The sequence below is a fragment of the Arachis hypogaea genome, chromosome 19 (assembly GCF_003086295.3).
Source record: "Arachis hypogaea cultivar Tifrunner chromosome 19, arahy.Tifrunner.gnm2.J5K5, whole genome shotgun sequence".
NCBI classification, from domain to species: domain Eukaryota; kingdom Viridiplantae; phylum Streptophyta; class Magnoliopsida; order Fabales; family Fabaceae; genus Arachis; species Arachis hypogaea.
This window is the reverse complement of record NC_092054.1, coordinates 24331113-24347419: the sequence shown is the minus strand read 5'-3', so window position 1 is coordinate 24347419 and position 16307 is coordinate 24331113. Positions and strand designations below refer to the sequence as shown.

Here is a 16307-nt window from a genome sequence, read left to right as displayed (position 1 = left end):
GCGCTTTTTCTTTTGCAAAATTTGTTTACCCGTTTTCCAAGGCTCCTAGTTTATTATATTATTTCTACTATTATATGTATGTATTTTATTTTTAGAGGTCGTAGCACCTCGCCACCTCTATTTTACATCCTAGGTGTAAAGCCCTGTGTGGTAGGGTGTTACAAAAGTCTCCCCTAATGTATGGAGGGGATCTGCGAAAAATTGATCCAACAACATATGGTCTTATCACAAACCCTATCCTTCTGGAGATCAACTCTTTTATGTCAAACAATATGGAGGCATGTGAGCTTCATATTTGTAATGGATGATTAGTAATCATGAAGTTTCATATTTGTAGTTAAGTATGTAAAGGAAATAGATAATGTAATAGTTGTTGGAATTGTAATGCATGTATTACAAAGTTATGGGTAGTTATTATGACTTTGGTTTTTTGTTAGAGCTTGTCATGTTATCAACCACTATATTTGGTGTACAAGTTTATGAAGGTTTTATATTGTTAATCGTAATTAAAATTGTTATGAAGGTTGTATATTGTCTAAATTTTACATTATCTATGAATTTTGTTAGGTTTTATTACGAAGATTAAAAAAAATAATTGAACTTGAACAAACTTATAGCCACGCTTTGAAAACGTCGCTATTCCATACAATAGCCACTTTTCTCCACGCTTTAAAGCGTAGCCATATCTCTAGCTACTGGCACGCTTTTAAAGCGTAGCCGTATCTAGCTACTGGCACGCTTTAAAAGAGTAGTCATATCTCTAGCTATTGGCACCCTTTAAAAGCGTAGCCATATCTCTCGTTATTGTCATACTTTAAAAGCGTAGCCGTATCTAACTACTGGCACACTTTAAAAGCATAGCCATATCCTCTCGCATACGGCCACGCTTAAAAGCGTGGCAATAGATAAAAGCGTGGCAACAAAAAAAGCGTGGCCATAGTCACCAAAAGCATTGCAATAGAGCAACCGGCATACTAGCAGATGTGACCCTTTCAAAAGCGTGCTGGTTGCTCAAATAGCGTAGCGAAAAAGCTATCTTTACGCTTTTTTTCACTTTTCGCCATGCTTTAAAAGCGTAGCAAAATTATGGTTTTCTTGTAGTGTACTATGATGCTATGTACACATGTTCTAAGTATTTTCATTAAATTGTAAGGTATACCAATTATGATGATTCTTTAATTATAAGCTTATAATTTTATGAATGATTTCATTTTATTTGAAATTTATTTTATTTCCTTTTTTATCAAAGATGTAATATATGATGAACGGATCCAATCAGTGGAGATCGAATATTGGATCTAAGTTTGAAGATTTGGAGATAGTGGTAATATTATTTTGCTTCAAGATGCTAAAAATGATTCATGTGCATTATGATTTCTTTTTTTTTTTTTGTCTATGCACATAATGATTTGATGAAAAGATAACAAAAAAAAACCCATCTATCTTCGCTAACGACCACAATTTTCCATTCTTAAATATTGTACGTGAAGATTGTGTTGCAAAATCCCTTATGTAATTAAACAAAATGTTTGTTAGTCTTTGCGTTGATAATATATTACCAATATCTCAAGTTATAAATAAAAGTCAAGTCATATAAATACATTCTTGTATCATGCATTAAAGTTATTTTAACAAAAAATAATTAAAATATACTGTGAATAGCGGGAACTTAATGTAATAGTTGGACTTGAAAATTTATTCTAAATTTTCATTAATTGCCTTTCATATTTGGCATGTTCATGTATTTTTTTTATCACGTAATATAGTTGCATGAGAAATATATGTAGATATGAGAAAAATCTTTGCCTAAACAAATTGAAAATTTTCTTTTTCCATTTCTAGCCACATGTTCATCATTAGCTAATCATAAATGCTTTCTAATTTTACCTGAATACTTAAAATAATAAGAATATATTAGAAGATCAGAATTTATTGTTTTTAATTATTAATTGGCTAGGCATTGATCTTTAAAAATATAGACTAAAATATATTGTTGAATTACCAAATTAAATGAATTATTAGATTGATGCTATAATTAAAAATGATAGCTAAACATAATAAATTCTTATAATCCTGTAACATTTTTCTAAAATAAATTTTAATTTTATCTCTATTATCTAAATTCATTTTTATATTCTAATTTTATCTATTTATTTTTATACCTTCACTTATTATTATCTACTCCTCCCTCCAACAATTCCACCACCACCACCACTTTCACTACCATCATCACATTTATCTTGAGATAATGAATTGCAAGGACTCCTTCAGCTGCAACACATCTTGAATTCAAAAGAAAAAACATAAGTCATGCATATTGCTCCAGCTATTTTAGTTTGTTCATGGCACTGGCAAGATATTATTTGTAATACGACATGTTGTGTATAGCTAAAAAATTAAATTTAGAAAAAAATCATATGGATAATTACCTCCTCAAGTATAATAATAGAAATTTTTGGTACTTTATTGAAGTGATTTGATTTTGTCATGATCATTATCATCATCTCTGTATATAATGTTGAAAAATCATTGATACCAAGCAACGATTCTTGGAATGGCATTGATAAGAGAAAGAAGTCATTAGCCCTAAAACTATTTAGAGAATACATAAGAATAACAAACTCTGTGATGTTTCAAGTTTTTTCAATCATCCTATTTATAATGGTTCTACAAAGAACAAAAAAATGTTGACGTAATTCATGGCAAATATGGAAGGACAATAAACAGAAATTTTGAATAAATTTTTTCAAGTCAAAATACATTAAATAAGAAGATTTTTTTCATAAATGGGGAAAAGATGTTTATAAAATTTATTATAAAAAATTAACAAGTTGAAAAATAGAAATTAATTTCTTCATTTATATTAAATTCCATCCATTCATTGTATATTTGAACAAAAATATTTTATTATTATGCAAAGATTCTTTATTTTGCATTTCTTAATTTCTATTTGAATAATTGAGTAAATATTAAATATAATAAATGCATAATTGTAGATGTTATATGCATGAAAATATTCATATTAAGTTAAATAAGATAATTACTAATTATTGTCTCTCTAATATTAATGATATTTGTTTTATTACATTACTTATTTCAATTTTTTTTCTTAAATTTTTTCCTTGTTAAAATATTCAATAATATTAGTTATGCTAACAAGGGTATTAATTTATTATTTTTATTTATGGTCTTGTTAATTACATGAATAAATTCTTATGATAACTAAATCTAACTAAGTTGGTCTAGTGATTAATTGGTCTTATTTACGTGAATCACACACTATAGTCGCATGTTTCTTTATCTTTCTATATTGTTGCTAAGTATTTCTAAAAATCGATAAATTTCATAAAAGGATAGAGGAAAAATGATTGTTTACATTAGCTTAGCCTACTTTCTTCCTAAATACAGAATTTTTAGTATATGAAATTATATTAAATTTTTTAATTTTGACAAGCATAAGTTAACTTTAAAAAATTTCTCGTTAAGTACTTTCAAAAAGAACACATTAACTTTTAAAAAACTACAATTTTACAAACGCATAAACTTCTTTATTTATCAAATACAAATAAAGTAGTGTTTCTACTTTTGAAAAATGCAAACACCTCTTTAAAAAATTGTCATACCAAGCCTGTGATAGGAGAAATATAGGGAAATCTAACAAAAGAGTATTATTGTCTATTTATAATAAAATTTTCGTCTTTCTTCTTATATACTTTTTTAAATAGACCTTTTTTAATAATTTAAATAGAAAACTCTTTTAATAATTAAATCTTATAAGTGGTCCTTAAGATTAATTTTTCATATTACAATTTATATTAGAAATATAAATAGATAGATTACACAAATTTAATGATTCCGGGTATTTTTAGTATCTGTTTATCTGACTTAAACTAATTGTTCTTGCTGTAAAAGGGTCTGTCCAAGGGATAGCTCATCGTAGAAGGGAAGACATGTCCTATCTTTTCCACGAATGAGGTATACATCGAACTCTAAAGAACATCAGATGAGTTGGATAACTACAAAAAGTATTTTGACACTCAAGTCAGTAATACTTCAAAGAAAAAAGTGAGAGTGACGTGAGTGAGTATTAAATTTTCAGATATATTTTATCTTTTACCTTGATTTACCTTATATAGATTTACTTATGGAGATATTATCATTTTCAAATATATTTGGTTGCTAGTGAGAACGTATGTGGGCTATAGTGAGGTCATGTTTAAAGTTCCAATGTCTGTTTTGATTACTTCTTCGAGCTATTAGGATGACGTACGAGGAAGTTATTTTTCTATTTTACTTGAATGATTATATCTATTTGTTTGACTTGTTCTCCGAGTTATAGGTGGCAATTATCGAGTAATACGAGATGAACCGGATTGTAATGGCCGAGTTATGTGCAACAATGCGAGTTATGGTTGTTTATAAGTCATGAAAATCGTAACGTTCTTTTGATCTAATTTTCAAATTATAGCTTATAACCACCGAGTTATAGTGACCTGATCACTAATAACCATCTTTTATATATTATTCTAAAATATTTCATGGATACTAGCTAAAAATTAGTTATTACATCAATCACTGCGTGTATTTATATATGAGTTAAGTATCGTTTTTGTTCCCAACGTTTGGGGTAAGTTTTAAAGTTGTCCCTAACGTTTGAATTGTCTTATTTAAGTCCTTAACGTTTCAAAATTGACTTAATATTGTCCTACTGTTAGGAATCTGTTAACGGAATTGACGGCGGGACAAAATTGAGACGATTTTGAAACGTTAGGGACTTAAATAGGACAAACACTTTGGGAACAAAAACGATACATAGAAATAAATTTTAATTTTATCCTTCAATAATATCATTTTTTTATGGTACATAGTTATTCAATTATTTTTTAATCACATCTAAGTAAATTACACTTAATCACATTAATTTTATTCTAAAGAAATTTATTTTTTTTATAATTTTACACTTAAAAATGTTTACTCATCATAAAATGTTTGTAGAATGACTAGTACATAAACTTGTGGGAAAAAATTGATACATATACAACAAAGTAATATGATTTTAGTCATTTTACATATACAACAAAGTAATACTATCACTTTTGTGGCAGTTTAAAACCTCCACAAATTAATTTTTTAATTTAACAAAATAACTATTTTGTGAGATTTTCAAACCTCCACAAACTCTGTAATTATTTATTTATTTTTAATTTCAAACCATTCATTAATCTCATCTCATTTACATACTCTCAAATTAAAAATTTATTTTTTTAATATCAAAAATAGTAAACACACTCAAAGATAAGTCTTAAACACCAATTCGGTTCAGAAATTCCATAAAATCACCACAAAACAAGATAATCCAATTAAATTCAATACACAATTGTAAGCTTCAAAGTTAAGCCAATTTAGTCAAAAACAGATTAATATAGCCTACTACCCGTAAATGAATCACAATTCTCATGAAAGATACAGAAAAAATTTCAAAAGGGTGTAAACTAGTAATCACTAAAATAATACACTTCTTACTATATCAAATACAAATGCTTAAATATCATTAATATTAAGTTATCCTTCTAGTGTAGTTACATCAATTAGAGAGTCAATTACCAATTGCTCTACAAAAACCAAATGTATTGTCAATAGTGACACTAACCATGGAATGAGTGCTGAATCCAAAGCTAGCTAATAGCAACAACAGCAGCAACTTTGAGTTGAGACTTCATTTATTCCAACAAATACACTACAAAGAGAGTCCAAGAGTGTTTATTTCAAGACATATGTATTGGAAGTATATCCTACTTGTGTAAATACATATGGATAATGTAAGGCCCAGAATCTTTGAAAAGTCTTATTATGATCAAGTCTCAAATCCTACAATTATTTATAGCCTTAATTTCAGAGATTATTTTATTAAAGATAATTAAGGCAAGTTTTGATTTATTGGATTTGAGATAAGTTATGGTTATTATCCAATTTTATAATTATTGGATTATTTTCTATATTTAAAGTATAAGGTTGATAGTTATGAAATAATAAGGATTTTATATGAATTGGATTAGATAAGTAATATTTTAAATATTATTACTGCTATTTTGGAAAATGAAGAAATTAAGTATATTATTTCTAATTATTTGGTTGGGACATTTTATTAAAAATAATTTGTAAAAATAGAGGAGCAAATAGTATTTTTATACATTATTATTGTTGGACTAGAATTTATTTCTAATTACTATATTATCTCTAATTTCATTTGAAATTACCATTTTACCCCTAACCTTAATTTTTGAAAATGAAACCCTAACCCTAAAAATCATAACCCGACCCATTTTCCCCCAAGACCCAGCCGTAACACCCACAATGTTTCCCTCACCCAGCAGCAATAGCAAGCGCAGCTTGCTTTTCTTCTTGAACAAAAGAAAAGAAAAAGAAAGGGGAGGCTGAGTCGGGAAAGGGTAGAAGAGAGGGAGAGGGGGACTAAGCTGCGGTGAAGAGGGGAAGGAGGAGCGTCGCCGCCAGTCACCGTCGCAAGGCTCTGCTGCATCCTCACCGCGCTTGGGTGTTGTCGAAGCCACACCTGCTGCCGCTGCTACTAGGGTCTGCCGCCGTCCTGTCCCTGGAGCCTGAGCCGCGCATCTGTCACCGAACCAGAGGAGCTCATCCTTGCTGAGTCGCCGCCATCTTGCCTCTGCCGGCGAGCACGAAGAGAGAGGGAGACGGGAGTTTGCACAGCAGTGAGAGGGAGAGCGCGACAGGGGAGACCATCGCCGCCTGGGTCGCCGTCGCCGGGCCTCCTTGTCGTCGCCAGTTCTGCTTGTTCTGTCGCCAGAAAACTCGTCGCTGTAGGGGTCTCACTGCCGCCGTCCTTGTTGTGGCTGGTGTCGTCACCGCGGAAGCCACCTGCGTCACCGCTGGAGGAAGGGAGATCCGCGCCGTTGCTGCGGTTTATGCCGCCGGAATTGCTCTGCCGCTGCCAGAATTTCTGGTCGCTGCCTTTCTGGTGAGCTTGCCCTGTTTCTGGTTCTTAGTTTCGCCAATTCAATTTGTTTGAAGCTGTCACTGAAACTATTGTGTTTAATAAAGGGGCTGTCATATGTTACGTTGTCGCTGCCGGAGGACCTGCGGCTCTGCATTTCCAACCGCCGGTGGTGGCACGGGTGTTGCTGGAAACACCATCGGAACTGCCGCTACTCGGTGTAGTTGTTCTTCCCTTGTTGCGGTAAGCAGGCTCATTTCGAAAAGCCCTTTTTAGTCAGTATTTTTGTTTCGAAAGCCCTGCATTAGTGTTCAATTCCGTGTAATAAAGTGTTTATGATGTTGACGGTTCTAGGGATTAGAATCCGAGTTTACTTGTGGCGTTGAGGTTGTTTCTTCTATTGAGGAAAACAAGCGGAGCTGAGGATTTGGTTGCCGTCAGTTCGGGTTGAGGCGGAAATGGACTTGATGAGGCGTTTGGATTATGGAATTTGCGTTTTGAGGTAGGGGCGCTTTCCAAAAACTATAGTTTATTATTGGAATTATTACATATGGGTACTGATGTGAGATATTGTGTATTTGGCGATTGTATCTGCCTTATGTATTATTTGATTGATTCGAATGACTATGGATGTTGGTTTGGCCGAATTGTTGTGTGGCTTGTGAAATGTAATGTTTGGAGTTGATTCTTTAAAGATTTGAAATGAGTTTAATCCGTTGAGGATTGGTTTGAATTGAGTCAATTATTTTGATGATGTGAAAGATAGAATACTCTTGAAATTCAGCCTGGGTTTCTTTAATTGATTTGGTTTTGATAAATGATTTATTGTTGAACCGATTCTTTAGAGCTTTAGAAATGAGTTAAATCGGTTGATATTGAGTTGATTTTTGAAATGGCTTCCTTGAGATATGCCACTGAGGCGACTGTTGGATTTAGCTTGCTTTTGAATTGATTTCTGGTTTTGAGCTGTTGAAAAGGAATGAGAAACGGTTTAGTTGGGACCCGAACCGGGTGGCAAAAGTCCAAGTTTTAGGGGAGGTGCTACCGAAATTTCTATAGAATCCGAGTCCTTATTTGAAATGTTAATTGGGGAATTTTGAGTTTAATGCCTTTCCTATCTATTTTGAGGATTGTGAAATTATGGATTCTTTTATTACCTTTGCTTAGAACAATTAAGAAAGCAATGAAGTTATGCTTTGAAAGAATTATTGAAAAGAGAATCATGATTTCTCCTTATTTTCCATGAAGAACAGTATGTCTTTGGGTACAAGTCATTCGAAAGAGAATTTTGCTTTGAGGCTGTTTTAAAAGGTAAAACGGGTTTATGTTTTTCTCTATTAAACACAAAGATTGTCCCTTGGGAGAGTTTTCGTGATTTTAAAAGGAATTGGATTTCGATTGATGAGCCTCATTATTTTGACGTTTTAAATAAGATTCAAAGTATCTTTTGAACTCTAGTTTAACACAACAAAAATGATTCTCTTATCAGTTTGAAACGCTTCAGATTTAATTATGGAATTGAAGCCGGTTTTGTTTAAGTAAAGGAAATGGTTTTGAAAGAAGTAAAGATTACGTGACTCGGTTTGGCTTAGATCCTATTTTCTTACTCAAATCAGAAAGCCAATGTTTTAATGATTTTAAATGAATTTGGCGAAATGAGATATGTTATTCTCCCCTAAAGACTTGGGACTCTGCCGAGAAACTTTGTTATAAAATCCCATTGTTGAATGGATGATTTTGAATGTTTCAAAATAAATCTTTAACTTGCCATGGTTATGGAAGTTTGGAAAGAGGATGCCGAGAGTGGCATTATTTTCAAAGGGGAATTTACCTTGAGTAAAAGTGGCTTATGAGCCTGAGATGATTTGAGAAATGAGATCTTTAAAGCCAAGGCTGAAAAGAGTTGAAACTCGATTTCAAAGTGAAATGAATTGAGAAAATGATTTATGGCTTAAATGCCGACTTTATGAATTTAATGATGTTGAATGGTGGAAGTGCTGTCTTGTTGTGAGCCGGAATGGCTGTGTATGATTATACATATTGGTTGGTTTTGGATTAAACCGTGAGCCAGAATGGCTGTGTATGATATGAATATTGGCTGGTTCTGGACTGAACCGTGAGCCGGATGGCTGAGATGGATGTTGATCCATGGATGAGATTGAATGCATGTTTATGCTGAATCATTGATAAATGTGAATGTTGCACTTCCACTATCTGAGATACGAGTTTCCCTGGGTAGTAGCAGTGGCTAGCCACCACGTGCTCCAGGTCGAGACTTGATACTCTGTTGACCCTATGTCGTAAGTGTGGCCGGGCACTGTGAAAGGCCCGGATGAGCTCGCCCCCATAAATATTCACCAGTGATGGTGATGGATAAGTATTCACCAGTGAGGGTGATGGATATGGATCATGATTATGATCAAGTTTATGATGAGTATAACTCGAGTTGGGGATGCACGACAGAGGGACAGTCCAATGGTTAGCTACCAGGACTTGTCGGGTTGGCTCTATAACCGACAGATGATATCATCAGCCACTAGGGACAGGCATGCATCATATGCATTTGTGTGACATTGGTTGGGTGTGCATATTATACTTGGTTTGCCTATGTGATTAATTGCTAACTGTTCTACTTGTAATAACTGTTTGTTTGTGCTTGAACTTCCTATCTATGTTTGCATCTGGGACTCTGTTGGATTGTGGTGATTGGTTGTTGGTTGGATTGTTTGGGCCTAGGGCCGTGGTTGGAATGAGATGAACTGATGGTTGATTTCGGTCTTGTGTTTCTGGTTTGGAATAAAATATGAAAGGCTATTTTGGTTTCGCTTAGATAAACCGTTTTGAAAGGCTTTTGAGTTTTTGAGAATTGAACGGTTCTTCTTTCTGAAAAGATTTCCGACTTTACTTTCATTGTAAACCGTTGTTTTTGAAAAGAGGCATAAGACGGTTATGAATCACTGGTGCGATTATCTTCATGTATCCTATTACAGTAATTCCTAAAAACCCTCTACTGAGAACCCTTTCGAGGATGATGTTCTCACCCCCCTACATTTTTTCCCCTTTCAGGATATGGGCGCAGAAGTTACGAAGAGCTTATTTAATTGTTGTTGTGATGCCCTGTATTGTTTTAGTTATGGTTTATTGTACCCTCGCCTTTATCTTGATATATTCTGTAAGAGGGATAGGAATTGTATTGGATAATGCTTATAATATTATCTATGTATATAAGTGTATATATGTATGTACCCTTTATGAGTTTTTGTAAGTTGTATGGTATTTATGGATGTACGTTATCGAACGAAAGTATCTTTGGGAGCGGTATTGCGGTTTAAAGTTTCAAACAGGCTCATATTTTAGTATTAAATAAGATAAGTGTCGTCGTAATGTCCGACCTATCAGAGTCGCGCAGCCGGAAGCGTGAGCTTTGGTAGTTAGGGTGTTACATTATGGTATCAGAGCAGTTCTTCCTGTAGAGCCTGAGGAATGGACTGACTATGCTTCAGTTGCATACTCTGAGCGTTTGTCATGTATTAGGTCTTGTCGAATGACGAGAATTAGAGCTTTATGCACATGACGGTCTATTGATTAACGCTGTTAGTCTTGCATTGCATAATTCCTGATATTAAGTTCGGCCGGCTTAATACTAGTGAATTATGTATATGAAAGCACTGATGGGTTATCATAGATGATATACGAGTTTTGAGTAACGCGAATCGCGGGTTTTGGGAACGTTAGAAACTTTTTCTCGAGGCTATTCAGTTGTGTGTCTTGAATTCTGTTCGAGTCGACCTGTTCTTTCATATCCTAACTTGAAGTTCTTGTTTGGTACTCCTCTTGAAAAGTAATTTGATGTTTCCACTCTATTTCTCCATTCATATGCATTCTTGAATGATCTTAAGTGCATATGCTTGTTTAGAATCCTTGATGCATCTGTCTTCCTCTGTTTGAGTTCTTGATTCAAGTATTCTTTGATATAGTCTTGAACTTGTCTTAATATGCTGTGACTTTTAACTCTGGGTTCCAAGTTCATTCTTAGAGAACTTGTTGATTCAGTTTTCCTCTTATTTGACAGTGATTACAGCTAATTTTGGGATTTTTATAAAAATTGCTGTTGACTAGATATACACTTATCTATATGTGGAACTTTGAAGATTTCTTATACAGTTTAACAACTATTTATTTCTAATGCCTCGCCTGTACCTTTACTGGTTTATAGAACTGTACCTACTTAAAATACAAATTGACTTTCTAGTAACTTTACTATGGTTCCAATGCACATCTTCATTTGATTATGTATTTGGGTATTTTTTCAAAATTTTGAAAAGAAAGGATTTACCACTTTTGTCTCGGTTGAGTTTCGTTTGATAAACTTTACTTAATTCATTTTGATTTGAGTTTGATTGAGCATGCTACATGGTTTGTGCCATGGTTGTTCTTTTGAAAGTGTTGGACTCATAGCTTTCTTCCTATGAACGGACTAAATTCTCTATTAAATCTTCCATCTCCATGAATGTCATGTTTGACCTTGTTTTTAACTGATCTTTTACATTTTGTGGATATTGCCATTGATCTTGGTTTTTTCTCTTGTGTGAATCTCACTCTTATGTGAGTCAGCTTGATTTGTTTCAATTTCGTGTATCGTTTATTCTCTCATTGTCTTTACAAGAGTTTTTAGTCAAAAAAAAAAAATTTATCCTTGAGAAATTATAAATGATTGAGTTGTCTTTTCTATGACTTTTTGTATTCTTTTGGATCAATTGAGAGCCTATTTGATGTCTCATGCCTAGTGGATCTTGTTTGAACTATTTAAGATCCTTTCTTGCAAGGCTTGACTCCTTTTTAGTACATCTTAAACTTCTTGAATGTTCTTCTGAGATGGTGATTTCAAGAACACTTTTGGAGTCTTGTTTTGCACTTTTTCAAGAAGTTTTGAATTCTCTTTGAAGAAATTCTAAATGGAATTTATTTTCTATTACTTGATTGAGATTGAAACCATTGCCCAATTTTGACGAAATTAATTTAAAGTTGGCATGCGCTATTTTAAATGAGGTTTTGGAAATCTCCCTTGTTTAGTGGAAATTTGTTCGTTTGTAATGCACCACTTATTTCCTTTACCAAATTGTAAGCAAATTTTTGTCTCGGAGTTTCTTTTTAAAAGAGTTTAACTTCCTCTTTCACTCTTGCTGTGAATGTTATACACGCTTGTTTGAATATGAACTTTGGAAATTTTTGAACAAGAATTTGATTTCTTTTCTGAGTTTTATGATTGCCTTTGGTTAAGTTGTGCACCTAATTACCTTTCTAGAATATTTGAGGAAATATTTTAGCTCTTAGCCAAACTTGTGTGCACTTTGTTTTTAAAACTCTACATGATCTACTTCAACAAGAAATTGTATTGAAGCAAAGCCACGTTATTGCTTTTGTTACTCTCTTGAAGAATGTTTATTACTTGACTTTCTTCCAAACTGCGAAATGATTTTTCTGCAAGTTTTCGATTCTTTTGTGAACAAAGTATTCGGAAGTATTTTAATCGTGCTCTTGAGTTCTGTGAGCTTTGTCTTGGGTTTAAAATATTCTCTTTTGTAAACCTCATACTTCATCGACTCAGTTTGAGTTTGTTTCAAGCTGATGCGCTGGTTATCTTCTTGTTGATCCTATTGAACTTCTTTGATCTAAGGGTTATCTTTGAAGTTGTCAATTGAATTATGTCTAGCAAACTTTATTGCTTGAACATCCATGTTTATCTGGGATTGGATATATTCTTTCAAATCTATGACTATTGTCTTTGACATCCGTCTCTCCTTTCTAAGATCTCATATTCTTCTGAGTAGACTCGAGAATTGTTTTGGTATCACGTGCGACTTGTAGACGTAGTAACGCGATACGTTAGTTCTTTAAGATGTGACGTGTATACGGAAGTTGAAGCGGTAGGTGTGCAACGTATGAGTTGTGGGCATTTTGTTCCTTGCGAACGGGTTTGTGATTGTCAGGCTTGTGATCAAATTTGGGGTTTGTAAGGTGCTTGATGGAATTGGAAAGTTGAAACCTTGAGGTTGATATAAGATTAGTGTGCGGATATTGAGCACATCGTTTTAACTCCATCCTGTTTTCTAGCCTTTGATGCCTTGCCCTACTATCACATGAATGACCCATGTTATCTTTTGCATTGAGCCTATCTTGTAACGTTTGCCTGGCAGTTACACTCCTACCTTTGCATCCTTATGCTTATGATAATCAAAGTATTTGAAAATCGTATATATGATTATATTTTGAGATATTTTTGCTTCTTCTTTAAATGTGTTCAAGGGTGAACTGTTATGGAATTTCTTCCATTTTGTATCAATTTTCGAGGGCAAAAATTTTTAAAAGGTGGGTAGAATGTAAGGCCCAGAATCTTTGAAAAGTCTTATTATGATCAAGTCTCAAATCCTACAATTATTTATAGCCTTAATTTCAGAGATTATTTTATTAAAGATAATTAAGGCAAGTTTTGATTTATTGGATTTGAGATAAGTTATGGTTATTATCCAATTTTATAATTATTGGATTATTTTCTATATTTAAAGTATAAGGTTGATAGTTATGAAATAATAAGGATTTTATATGAATTGGATTAGATAAGTAATATTTTAAATATTATTACTGCTATTTTGGAAAATGAAGAAATTAAGTATATTATTTCTAATTATTTGGTTGGGACATTTTATTAAAAATAATTTGTAAAAATAGAGGAGCAAATAGTATTTTTATACATTATTATTGTTGGACTAGAATTTATTTCTAATTACTATATTATCTCTAATTTCATTTGAAATTACCATTTTACCCCTAACCTTAATTTTTGAAAATGAAACCCTAACCCTAAAAATCATAACCCGACCCGTTTTCCCCCAAGACCCAGCCGTAACACCCACAATGTTTCCCTCACTCAGCAGCAATAGCAAGCGCAGCTTGCTTTTCTTCTTGAACAAAAGAAAAGAAAAAGAAAGGGGAGGCTGAGTCGGGAAAGGGTAGAAGAGAGGGAGAGGGGGACTAAGCTGCGGTGAAGAGGGGAAGGAGGAGCGTCGCCGCCAGTCACCGTCGCAAGGCTCTGCTGCATCCTCACCGCGCTTGGGTGTTGTCGAAGCCACACCTGCTGCCGCTGCTACTAGGGTCTGTCGCCGTCCTGTCCCTGGAGCCTGAGCCGCGCATCTGTCACCGAACCAGAGGAGCTCATCCTTGCTGAGTCGCCGCCATCTTGCCTCTGCCGGCGAGCACGAAGAGAGAGGGAGACGGGAGTTTGCACAGCAGTGAGAGGGAGAGCGCGACAGGGGAGACCATCGCCGCCTGGGTCGCCGTCGCCGGGCCTCCTTGTCGTCGCCAGTTCTGCTTGTTCTGTCGCCAGAAAACTCGTCGCTGTAGGGGTCTCACTGCCGCCGTCCTTGTTGTGGCTGGTGTCGTCACCGCGGAAGCCACCTGCGTCACCGCTGGAGGAAGGGAGATCCGCGCCGTTGCTGCGGTTTATGCCGCCGGAATTGCTCTGCCGCTGCCAGAATTTCTGGTCGCTGCCTTTCTGGTGAGCTTGCCCTGTTTCTGGTTCTTAGTTTCGCCAATTCAATTTGTTTGAAGCTGTCACTGAAACTATTGTGTTTAATAAAGGGGCTGTCATATGTTACGTTGTCGCTGCCGGAGGACCTGCGGCTCTGCATTTCCAACCGCCGGTGGTGGCACGGGTGTTGCTGGAAACACCATCGGAACTGCCGCTACTCGGTGTAGTTGTTCTTCCCTTGTTGCGGTAAGCAGGCTCATTTCGAAAAGCCCTTTTTAGTCAGTATTTTTGTTTCGAAAGCCCTGCATTAGTGTTCAATTCCGTGTAATAAAGTGTTTATGATGTTGACGGTTCTAGGGATTAGAATCCGAGTTTACTTGTGGCGTTGAGGTTGTTTCTTCTATTGAGGAAAACAAGCGGAGCTGAGGATTTGGTTGCTGTCAGTTCGGGTTGAGGCGGAAATGGACTTGATGAGGCGTTTGGATTATGGAATTTGCGTTTTGAGGTAGGGGCGCTTTCCAAAAACTATAGTTTATTATTGGAATTATTACATATGGGTACTGATGTGAGATATTGTGTATTTGGCGATTGTATCTGCCTTATGTATTATTTGATTGATTCGAATGACTATGGATGTTGGTTTGGCCGAATTGTTGTGTGGCTTGTGAAATGTAATGTTTGGAGTTGATTCTTTAAAGATTTGAAATGAGTTTAATCCGTTGAGGATTGGTTTGAATTGAGTCAATTATTTTGATGATGTGAAAGATAGAATACTCTTGAAATTCAGCCTGGGTTTCTTTAATTGATTTGGTTTTGATAAATGATTTATTGCTGAACCGATTCTTTAGAGCTTTAGAAATGAGTTAAATCGGTTGATATTGAGTTGATTTTTGAAATGGCTTCCTTGAGATATGCCACTGAGGCGACTGTTGGATTTAGCTTGCTTTTGAATTGATTTCTGGTTTTGAGCTGTTGAAAAGGAATGAGAAACGGTTTAGTTGGGACCCGAACCGGGTGGCAAAAGTCCAAGTTTTAGGGGAGGTGCTGCCGAAATTTCTATAGAATCCGAGTCCTTATTTGAAATGTTAATTGGGGAATTTTGAGTTTAATGCCTTTCCTATCTATTTTGAGGATTGTGAAATTATGGATTCTTTTATTACCTTTGCTTAGAACAATTAAGAAAGCAATGAAGTTATGCTTTGAAAGAATTATTGAAAAGAGAATCATGATTTCTCCTTATTTTCCATGAAGAACAGTATGTCTTTGGGTACAAGTCATTCGAAAGAGAATTTTGCTTTGAGGCTGTTTTAAAAGGTAAAACGGGTTTATGTTTTTCTCTATTAAACACAAAGATTGTCCCTTGGGAGAGTTTTCGTGATTTTAAAAGGAATTGGATTTCGATTGATGAGCCTCATTATTTTGACGTTTTAAATAAGATTCAAAGTATCTTTTGAACTCTAGTTTAACACAACAAAAATGATTCTCTTATCAGTTTGAAACGCTTCAGATTTAATTATGGAATTGAAGCCGGTTTTGTTTAAGTAAAGGAAATGGTTTTGAAAGAAGTAAAGATTACGTGACTCGGTTTGGCTTAGATCCTATTTTCTTACTCAAATCAGAAAGCCAATGTTTTAATGATTTTAAATGAATTTGGCGAAATGAGATATGTTATTCTCCCCTAAAGACTTGGGACTCTGCCGAGAAACTTTGTTATAAAATCCCATTGTTGAATGGATGATTTTGAATGTTTCAAAATAAATCTTTAACTTGCCATGGTTATGGAAGTTTGGAAAGAGGATGCCGAGAGTG

At 34.5% G+C, this 16307-nt stretch overlaps 1 pseudogene; it reads left to right on the top strand.

The window, feature by feature from the left end:
- LOC112778125 (alpha-galactosidase 2-like) overlaps window positions 1-308 on the top strand; it is a 65096-nt pseudogene extending 64788 nt beyond the window's left edge.
- Window positions 309-16307: the final 15999 nt, after the last annotated feature.